Here is a 12450-nt window from a genome sequence, read left to right as displayed (position 1 = left end):
CGGCTTGCTCCCAGAGTGCTCCGGCCGAGGTTCTGGAGCGCGCTACGGCTTGCTCCTCCTCAAATTAAGCAGCGCGCGCCGGCTTGCTCCCGGAGTGCTCCGGCCGAGGTTCCGGAGCGCGCTCCAGCTTGCTCCCCCTCAAATTAAGCAGCCCGCTCCGGCAGCTATTTACACTGGATCCGGTGTAAATAGCTGCCGGATCATAATTACAGTAAACTAGTAAATACAGTAAAGGAAAAACTTGAGACTGAAAGGTTTTAACAGTCATCCAAATGACTGAACGTAAACATTGCTACAGTAACATACCAGCTATGATGTTGTTGACATTAGCTAGTGCTAACAGCTAGCTGCTAGTGCACTGCTAGAACACAGACACCGACCCTAATAATACAGTTCTTGGTCATTGCCTGGTAACAGCAAATTTATAACGGGCCATGTCTCAACAGACTAAGAAGTTATTTCAGTGACATTTAATAACATTTTGTTTATCCTGAGAACCGAAAGTAAATGAAAATGTGAACAAACCTTAGCTGTAATAAGATGGCGACCACCGGCTCCAGGGACGACCCGCTGATGTAGGCATGTTACGCAGCCTGACACTAAATATTTGTAGGTATCCAAACTCTTATACGCTTTCAGATCAATACCTGTGTATGGCGATGGGTTTTTAACGACATAGGTATACAGATCATGTGGGCCGAAGTCAGGTAAAGACGAGGGCTTCGTGTACTTCCGTACGTCAGTGAACAATCCTGGTGGAAGCAGGTAAACGTCGTTCTCTAAGCCTGCTAACCTCAATTTTTGCAAATACCTCTCCCTCTGCTCGCCCTGTAAATGCCCTACGTCGCTGGATAGTGAAGGTGTTTTCTGCATCTCGCTCCTTTTTCTTTTATGTTTTTCGTTTGTCGCCTTCCTCGCATTCAAACTGATTCGAGCCGTGACGTCCAAAATGGCAGCCTCACATGACTTGGTCACGTGGGTGAAAAACCTCAATACACACCCTATACCCACTCTATACACACCCTATACCCACTCTATACACACCCTATACCCACTCCATACACACCCTATACCCACTCCATACACACCCTATACCCACTCTATACACACCCTATACACACCCTATACCCACTCTATACACACCCTATACCCACTCCATACACACCCTATACCCACTCCATACACACCCTATACCCACTCCATACACACCCTATACCCACTCTATACACACCCTATACCCACTCCATACACACCCTATAACCACTCTATACACACCCTATACACACCCTATAACCACTCTATACACACCCTATACCCACTCTATACACACCCTATACCCACTCCATACACACCCTATACCCACTCCATACACACCCTATACCCACTCCATACACACCCTATACCCACTCCATACACACCCTATACCCACTCTATACACACCCTATACCCACTCCATACACACCCTATAACCACTCTATACACACCCTATACACACCCTATAACCACTCTATACACACCCTATACCCACTCTATACACACCCTATACACACCCTATACCCACTCTATACACACCCTATACCCACTCCATACACACCCTATACCCACTCCATACACACCCTATACCCACTCCATACACACCCTATACCCACTCTATACACACCCTATACCCACTCCATACACACCCTATAACCACTCTATACACACCCTATACACACCCTATAACCACTCTATACACACCCTATACCCACTCTATACACACCCTATACCCACTCTATACACACCCTATACCCACTCCATACACACCCTATACCCACTCCATACACACCCTATACCCACTCCATACACACCCTATACCCACTCTATACACACCCTATACCCACTCCATACACACCCTATAACCACTCTATACACACCCTATACACACCCTATAACCACTCTATACACACCCTATACCCACTCTATACACACCCTATACCCACTCCATACACACCCTATACCCACTCCATACACACCCTATACCCACTCTATATACACCCTATACACACCCTATACCTACTCTATACACACCCTATACCCACTCCATACACACCCTATACCCACTCTATACACACCCTATACACACTCCATACACACCCTATACCCACTCTATACACACCCTATACCCACTCTATACACACCCTATACCCACTCCATACACACCCTATACCCACTCCATACACACCCTTTACCCACTCTATACACACCCTATACCCACTCCATACACACCCTATACCCACTCTATATACACCCTATACACACCCTATACCTACTCTATACACACCCTATACACACTCCATACACACCCTATACCCACTCTATACACACCCTATACCCACTCTATACACACCCTATACCCACTCCATACACACCCTATACCCACTCCATACACACCCTATACCCACTCTATACACACCCTATACACACTCCATACACACCCTATAACCACTCTATACACACCCTATACCCACTCCATACACACCCTATACCCACTCTATACACACCCTATACACACTCCATACACACCCTATACCCACTCTATACACACCCTATACCCACTCTATACACACCCTATATACACCCTATACCTACTCTATACACATCCTATACCCACTCTATACACATCCTATACCCACTCCATACACACCCTATACCTACTCCATACACACCCTATACCTACTCCATACACACCCTATACTTACTCCATATACACCCTATACCCACTCCATACACACCCTATACCCACTCCATACAAACCCTATACCCACTCTATACACACCCTATACCCACTCCATACACACCCTATACCCACTCCATATACACCCTATACCCACTCCATACACACCCTATACCCACTCCATACAAACCCTATACCCACTCTATACACACCCTATACCCACTCTATACACACCCTATACACACCCTATACCCACTCTATACACACCCTATACCCACTCCATACACACCCTATACCCACTCCATACACACCCTATACCCACTCTATACACACCCTATACACACCCTATACCCACTCTATACACACCCTATACCCACTCCATACACACCCTATACCCACTCCATACACACCCTATACCCACTCCATACACACCCTATACCTACTCCATACACACCCTATACCCACTCCATACACACCCTATACCCACTCCATACACACCCTATACCTACTCCATACACACCCTATACCTACTCCATACACACTCTATACCTACTCTATACACACCCTATACCCACTCCATACACACCTATACCCACTCCATATACACCCTATACCCACTCCATACACACCCTATACCCACTCTATACACACCCTATACCCACTCCATACACACCCTATACCCACTCTATACACACCCTATATACACTCTATACCTACTCTATACACACCCTATACCCACTCCATACACACCCTATACCCACTCTATACACACCCTATACCCACTCTATACACACCCTATACCCACTCCATACACACCCTATACCCACTCCATACACACCCTATACCCACTCTATACACACCCTATACCCACTCTATACACACCCTTTACCCACTTCATACACACCCTATACCCACTCCATACACACCCTATACCCACTCCATACACACCCTATACCCACTCTATACACATCCTATACCCACTCCATACACACCCTATAAACACTCCATACACACCCTATACCCACTCTATACACACCCTATACCCACTCTATACAACCCTATACGCACTCCATACACACCCTATACGCACTCCATACACACCCTATACCCACTCCATACACACCCTTTACCCACTCCATACACACCCTATACCCACTCTATACACACCCTATACACACTCCATAGACTCCCTATACACACTCCATATACACCCTATACCCACTCTATACACACCCTATACACACCCTATACCCACTCTATACACACCCTATACCCACTCTATACACACCCTATACACACTCCATAGACTCCCTATACACACTCCATATACACCCTATACCCACTCTATACACACCCTATACACACCCTGTACCCACTCTATACACACCCTATACCCACTCTATACACACCCTATACACACTCCATACACACCCTATACCCACTCTCTACACACCCTATATGCACTCTATATACACTCCATACACACCCTATACCCACTCTATACACAACCCAGTATTGTAGTCAAGTCACTAAACCTCGAGTCCAAATTCAGTCTTGAGTCCCCAGTGTTCAAGTCCAAGTCATTAAAGGAAATTTTGAGTCTGAATCGAGTCCACTATTGATCCGAGTCAAGTCTGATTTGAGTCCGAAAACAAGACTCCATCTGCACCATTTGATGCTGGCTGTTGCTGCCTTTATGTGAAAGCGTCTCTGCTACTGTGTTGGACTAATGTTACTGCTCGACTGCCCCATTTTAGTTAATAGGCTACAAATAAAAAGCTTGTTCATTGCTCAGCAAGCCCCACCCACCATCAACAAGGCAAATAACACGAGAGAGGGTTAACACTAGCTAGTTCATCGGTCAGCAAGCCCTGCTATCAACAGAGCAATGAACACAGCGTGTCACTTACTCCTCTGGGTGGAGTCTTGCCAAATGACGATTGAAGTTTGAGGTTGTCCCCGTCGTCTCCTTGATAGTTCTTCTACATATGGAACACACAGCGGTGCATTTTTTCCCATTGCATGAGAAGTCTGTATAAGCAAAGCACACAATCCTAGGGGCTTCTCTCCAGGCATTTTAGCACCATTAAGGTTAGTTTGTTCCTGAACATGATGTATGAACAGGTGAATGTACATTCTCTTGCACAAAATTAGTATAAAAATTAATGTAGATATAAATATCCTATGCCAAATTATTATGGCATGTTACAAAAAAAATAATGGAAAAATCCGAGTCCTCATCTCCAATTTATGAGTCCGAATACAGTTAATGCACGAGTCCAAGTCTGAGTCATCAGTGCTCAAGTCCAAGTCAAGTCATGAGTCTTTAAAATTAGGGCACGAGTCCTGGACTCAAGTACTACAAGTCTGACACACCCTATACCCACCTTATACCCACCCTATACACACTATACCCACTTTATACACACTCAATACACACCCAATACCCACTCTATACACACCCTATAGATACCCTGCATACACTCTGTATGCACCTGATACACACTCTATATGCACACTATATACACTCTATACACACCCTTTGCATACTCCATACACACTCCATACACACCCTACACACACTATATACACACCCTATGACTCTATACCCACCCTATACAGACCCTATACACACCCTGTACACACTCTATATGCACTCTATACACACACCCTATATGCACTCTATACACACCCTGTACACACTCTATATGCACTCTATACACACCCTGTACACACCCTATGCACACTCTTTACATACTCCATACACACACTCTATATACACTGTATACACACCCTATACACATGCTCTATACATGCTATACACACCCTATACACAACACACACCGTATACACACCCTTTACAAAACCTACACACACCCTAAACACACCCTATATGCACTCTCTACACACCCTATACACAAAAGACACCCTAAACACATCCTACACACACCCTACACACACCTAATACGCATTCTATACACACCCTATACACACACATACACACATCCTACACACAATGCACACACACACACAATATGGACTCTGTCCACACCCTATACACTATATACACTCTATACACAGTCTGTATACACTGTATACATATTCTGTACACACACTGGGAAATAGAACCTCTATAAATCTATATAAAGCAGCCGTTTTATATTCCAGACATCTAATATGCTTTCCGGAGTCTCTCTTCCCTCTCATTTTCCCTGTGAGGCGTCCGAATGTCTCCTACTCTACAGAAGCGCAGACTGTTTCTCAGGAACAGAGCAGCAGGCACTTGAACTGATCAGTTAATTTATAACTCAGATTATTGTGTTGTTTTAGAGATGGAGGAGATCTAACTGAACGTTACAGGAATATAATATCACTAAAGGTTCACTCACATGTTCACATCTGCTTCTTCAACAGATCTTTCACCACATGTTTATAGTCTTCTAATAGATCATCTCTCTACATGACAGGTGTATTGGCTACAGACATGCTGGCCAAAGGCTTCTGTGTTGAGTTCTGGACTCTGATTGGTCAGAAGATATTGATTAATTCTATATAACAGCAGCTCTGACAGTAGTGCAGCCGTAAATCACCGTGCTTGTTCTTATCAGTTCTATAGTAACAGCACATTCACATGGATTAAGACTGTGTGTAATCACTGACATGGCGAAGTTTTCATCTTCAGGACAGAGGAGCCTCGGTTATTTATGACTGTGTTGCTCAGCCTCTTTTTGACGTTTACACCAAATCGCGAGTAAACTTTCAGAAAGGCAAATTTTTAAGGCTGCAGAATGTAAATGTGTGAAGTACACAATTGTTTTTGCGCCTTTTATGTTATAATTTTGGTTGTAGTGTCTGTAAAGGAAAATCCTGCACATGCTTCCATATTTACACACAGATTCTAACTTCTGAAATGTTTAGTTTGTCTGATAAAAGCCTCAGTCCCTTTTTTATTAATAAAAATCAGGGTTGGGATTGTGTCAGAGGCAGAGTAATAGGGATGTGATTTTTCCGTGAATTTACGGATTTCCGCTTTTTTCACCTCAAAATTAAAAAAAAAAAAGTTTCCGATTTTTCGCTCAAAAATCCGCATTCGTATCCTATTCGTTCCGACTTTCAGTAATTCCGTCATTGAGATGAAACGAGGTACGTGATTGGCCCATCGCTCTGTAACAACCAATGAACGCGCTTGTTAAAAAGCTGTACGTAAGCTCGCTTCAAACAAAGAGTTGAAAGATGGCAGCCTCCGTGATCGAGCGTAAAGATGCACCTGATCATCAGTTTGGTGTGTGTTTTTAAAGTAAATAAACATGGGGAAGAAGAAAAAAACAACCCAGCTCATTTCTTTCCCCATAATAAGCCTGTGAGTGGTGATGGTGTCACTGCACGTGCGACGGAGTGACGAAGGTTGCCGTGGTAACGGGGCCTCGCGCCATCTGTTGCTTCCTGGATGCGCATGCGCACGCTATGAAAGCTGTGGTGAAAAGGTTAGCATCGGAGGCTAAACCTTCTGAGGAGAAAAGAAGGGGCGGTTTTTATTTCAGTTTGTTTTAGTTACGTCCGAAGAAACAGCAGTTTAAATCACGGCTCTAGTTTACAAATCAAAATGGTTACTCAGTGTAAACAAAACAAAAGCTAGAGAGAGGGGGAGTGGTGTAGAGAGAGGGGGAGCGGTGTAGAGAGAGGGGGAGTGGTGTAGAGAGAGGGGGAGTGGTGTAGAGCGAGGGGGAGTGGTGTAGAGCGAGGGGGAGTGGTGTAGAGCAAGGGGGAGTGGTGTAGAGAGAGGGGGAGCGGTGTAGAGAGAGGGGGAGTGGTGTAGAGAGAGGGGGAGTGGTGGGAGTTTAACCCGGGAAAGTGAGTCTGTGAGGCGGCAGTGACGCTTGACCCCTCCCGCCTCCTCTCACTTTACCTCAGAGTCTCTGCCAACTTCATCACAGATTATTTCACCTTTTTCACTCGAAGTTAGTTTTAATTTTCGCTCAAAACTTTTCCCACAGCGTGGATGTAAGGTAATTATACACAATTTTGATTTGTTTATTCAATATTAAAATGTTAGTGCAAATAATACATACTTGCCAACTTTTCAAAATTCTCATGAGGGAGAAAAGTGCATGAAAGACATTTTCAGTTGGCCGAGGGTCTGATGCGCGGTTGAAATGATAAAAACAGTGGATCCCAATTAATTGCAAACACATTTTTTGTGAATGTTGTTTAGTGAAAAAGTGATTTTTATTCTTGCATATGAAAATCCTCAAGTGAGTGAACACTGTACAGTAGGGCTGTAACGATACACCCAACTCACGATTCGATTCGTATCGCGATTTTTGACCCACGATTCGATACGCCCACGATTTTTTTAAAAATGTTTTTTTAAAGTAGTAAATTTGACTTATTAACATTTACTTACTTACATTAACTATTTAATAACAAATAATTCAGACCACTGCAGAGAATGAGTAATATGTATGCAAAAATGAACAAATGTATATCCAAAGATTGTTTTATTTCTCAAAATAATACTGTTGAGCCGGAAGCTCTGGTTTTTTCGGTTCTGAAAAAGTCATTTTTCCAAATCGTGTAAATCTGTTAAGATTTTTTTTGGGGGGGTGGCTCTCTCACTGTCTCACTCTCATAGGGCCAATGATTTTCTGTGATCGCGGAAAACAGATGGAAATTGCGGAATTTTTATGGTGAAACATTGCTCGCGTGTCAAAATGTAACTGCCACAGAAGGCTTCCGCCCAAGCAGACATGCCTTCAGTGTTGCCAGATATTGCTAACGTTTTCCACCCCAAAATATGTTCAGAAGATTGTCGCAGGTCGGCGAAAAAACGACTTACTAATAGATATTAAAAAATAAAAGTAATTTAAGTAAGTTTAAAATGTAATTTAAATAAAAAGTAAAGTTTTCATAAATTGAAGTTTGGAAGCGCCTCTGTTTTTGGGCTGAGGAGAAGTTTGAAAGGGTGTACCGCGATTCTGCCTTCTTGTATCGCGATACGGATCGTGGCTCTGCGTATCGCGATTTCGATTTCGATACGCATATCGTTACAGCCCTACTGTACAGTTCTGTATATGAGTCAATTTCACAGAAAACGTATTTTTTTTGTCCGGACGTGTTTTGTTTACATTTTGAGATTTCTAAAACCTTTTTATGGTCTCATATGATAAAACATTATCAGTTATACCTTGCATTTCAAAATTTGACTACTTTGGTTCATAAATGTGCATTTTGTAGCAAATTTTAGGGTCGAAAATGAGCAAAAATGGCTGTTCCACTGAAAAGAGACTTTTTTTCCCAGACATGATTCTTAATGTTAGACAATGGTGGAATTGAAACTTTTTCACGTTCAACGACAAGACTGTGTAAACCACAATGGACATATGATGTCACAAATTGAAAATGCCATTAAGAAAAGATATTTTTCGATTTTTTGTTAATTTTTGTACCTGTCCCAGAGGTTTGTGTCAGTTCTGTTACCGTGATTAATCACATAACAAAAATAAATGCTCCCAAAAGCTATTATTGAAATTATTTGTTGCCAAGGATCTACATATTCTCACCTTTTATATGGATGGCAGAATGAACTGAATCTGAGAATATTTACTTAAAAATTTCAGTTTTGGTAAGTAGTCTATGCATGACTAATTTTTTTTGTGTGTCAATCCTGTTACCCTGTCTAAACGGGGTGTGCAGTAACTTAATCAAATATTAGAAGTTGCCATACATAAGAAGCAAACCGGGAAACTACCAGGAGCAATAGAGTTTAATAAATAATGGTGGATGAATTCTTATGTTGCATCATGTTTGTTTGAAAAGGCACATTTAGGTATGTTCAACTTCTACAGTAATTGAAAGTATAAATTTTGTTTTTCCTCATACAATTTTCTATTTATTCTAATGCAGATGATTTAATTTAGAATGACATTTTTAGGTTTCATGTTTTGGCTTTTTGGCAGTTAAGAATCATTGAATTTACTACAGGGGCTCAGAGTTGCATGTTGACCATTAAATTGGCTTGAATTTGTTAATCATGACAAGTTTTTTCTTGTGTGTTTGCTTGCCATTTTAGTACAATTTTTAAGTCAGAAAACCCCAGAACCCAGGAGCTTCGGGGGGCTTCGCCCCCCTTGTCCCCCCACCAGGGCGCTGCCCTGGATCAGCTGCGGGCCTACGGCCCCCAGACCCCCGGCTAAAATTTTCAGATAATTTCACCAGCCCCAAATCACATCCCTGGAGTAAAACCAAGAGGCAGAGAAAAAGTGTAATGCAGTGTGAGAATGAAGGATGGAGAGAGAGGGAGAGACTCAGGTTTGAGAGTAAGTGAGCGAATAGTGTGTGTGTGTGTGTATGTGTGTGTGTGTGTGTATGTGTGTGTGTGTGTTGGCAAGGTCATATGACCAGGGCTTTTTCTTTAATGGATCCATCTTCTGCTACAAAGTATAAGCAGATTCCATTACTAAGATATCTTGTGTGTGTGTGTGTGTGTGTGTGTGTGTGTGTGTGTGTGTGTGTGTGTGTGTGTGTGTGTGTGAGAGAGAGAGAGAGAACTGGAGCTTAAATCTAAATCTGATGGGTTTAGAGGATTTCATGCTTGTGTGTGTATGTGTGTGTGAGAGAGAGAGAACTGTAGCTTAAATCTAAATCTGATGGGTTTAGAGGATTTCATGCTTGTGTGTGTGTGTGTGTGTGTGTGTGTGTGTGTGTGTGTGTGTGTGTGTGTGTGTGTGTGTGTGTGTGTTGAGGGGTTTGTAAGTGAATCCAACAACCAGGCATTGACAGTAAATGTACAGTGAAGGGTAAATGATTTGATTTGAACAGAAGTGTGAGTGCTGAAGCGGATGCAGTGAACTACAGAGTGATGTAAAATGAATCTGAGTTTAAATGAATCATGACTGCAGTGTTTCCCACAGAATTAAGGGGCGGATACATGTAAAGCGATTTGCTCATCACTGAGTGGACATTTCACGCTCTGGTTGCCTCGGTAACTCTCTTATGTATTTCTCTTAAATGCTTCTGAGTGAAACAAACAGTAGCTATGGCTGGTTTACTACAAGACCATAAATATTTCACTCATATGTGTATATGAACAGAGCTGCACTTTAACAGTGACAGTTCACCCACGTCTAATTTCTTTAACAGTGGTGCTTGAAAGTTTGTGAACCCTTTAGAATTTTCTATATTTCTGCATAAATATGACCTAAAACATCATCAGATTTTCACACAAGTCCTAAAAGTAGATAAAGAGAACCCAGTTAAACAAATGAGACAAAAATATTATACTGGGTCATTTATTTTTTGAGGAAAATGATCCAATATTACATATCTGTGAGTGGCAAAAGTATGTGAACCTTTGCTTTCAGTATCTGGTGTGACCCCCTTGTGCAGCAATAACTGCAACTAAACGTTTCCGGTAACTATTGATCAGTCCTGCACACCGGCTTGGAGGAATTTTAGCCCATTCCTCCGTACAGAACAGCTTCAACTCTGGGATGTTGGTGGGTTTCCTCACATGAACTGCTCACTTCAGGTCCTTCCACAACATTTCAATTGGATTAAGGTCAGGACTTTGACTTGGCCATTCCAAAACATTAACTTTATTCTTCTTTAACCATTCTTTGGTCGAACGACTTGTGTGCTTAAGGTCGTTGTTTTGCTGAATGACCCACCTTCTCTTGAGATTCAGTTCATGGACAGATGTCCTGACATTTTCCTTTAGAATTCACTGGTATAATTCAGAATTCATTGATCCATCAATGATGGCAAGCCGTCCTGGCCCAGATGCAACAAAACAGGCCCAAACCATGATACTACCACCACCATGTTTCACAGATAGGATAAGGTTCTTATGCTGGAATGCAGTGTTTTCCTTTCTCCAAACATAACGCTTCTCATTTAAAGCAAAAAATTCTATTTTGGTCTCATCTGTCCACAAAACATTTTTCCAGTAGCCCTCTGGCTTGTCCACATGATCTTTAGCAAACTGCAGACGAGCAGCAATGTTCTTTTTGGAGAGCAGTGGCTTTCACCTTGCACCCCTGCCATGCACAACATTGTTGTTCAGTGTTCTCCTGATGGTGGACTCATGAACATTAACATTAGCCAATGTGAGAGAGGCCTTCAGTTGCTTAGAAGTTACCGTGAGGTCCTTTGTGACCTTGCCAACTATTACACGCCTTGCTCTTGGAGTGATCTTTGTTGGTCGACCACTCCTGGGGAGGGTAACAATGGTCTTGAATTTCCTCCATTTGTACACAATCTGTCTGACTGTGGATTGGTGGAGTCCAAACTCTTTAGAGATGGTTTTGTAACCTTTTCCAGCCTGATGAGCATCAACAACACTTTTTCTGAGGTCCTCAGAAATCTCCTTTGTTCGTGCCATGATACACTTCCACAAACATGTGTTGTGAAGATCAGACTTTGATAGATCCCTGTTCTTTAAATAAAACAGGGTGCCCACTCACACCTGATTGTCATCCCATTGATTGAAAACACCTGACTCTAATTTCACCTTCAAATTAACTGCTAATCGTAGAGGTTCACATACTTTTGCCACTCACAGATACGTAATATTGAATCATTTTCCTCAATAAATAAATGACCAAGTATAATATTTTTGGGCCACACCAATTTAATCAGTTGGTTCTCTGATTTTTTCAGGAAAAATATGAAGTGAGTGAGCAAAATAAAAATAAAATAAAAAAAATGCTCTGATGGTAAAATTAGTGGTGGAACTAGAG

General features: G+C 42.2%; 1 protein-coding gene across 1 annotated transcript in view; it reads left to right on the top strand.

Moving 5' to 3' along the window:
• The window catches only part of rgs11 (regulator of G protein signaling 11), a 36625-nt gene that overhangs the window by 10653 nt on the left and 13522 nt on the right, over positions 1 to 12450 (top strand). The window lies entirely within an intron of this gene.

This window comes from Neoarius graeffei, chromosome 18 (genome assembly GCF_027579695.1).
Source record: "Neoarius graeffei isolate fNeoGra1 chromosome 18, fNeoGra1.pri, whole genome shotgun sequence".
Taxonomy (NCBI): Eukaryota; Metazoa; Chordata; class Actinopteri; order Siluriformes; family Ariidae; genus Neoarius; species Neoarius graeffei.
This window is presented reverse-complemented; position numbering and strand designations above follow the sequence as displayed.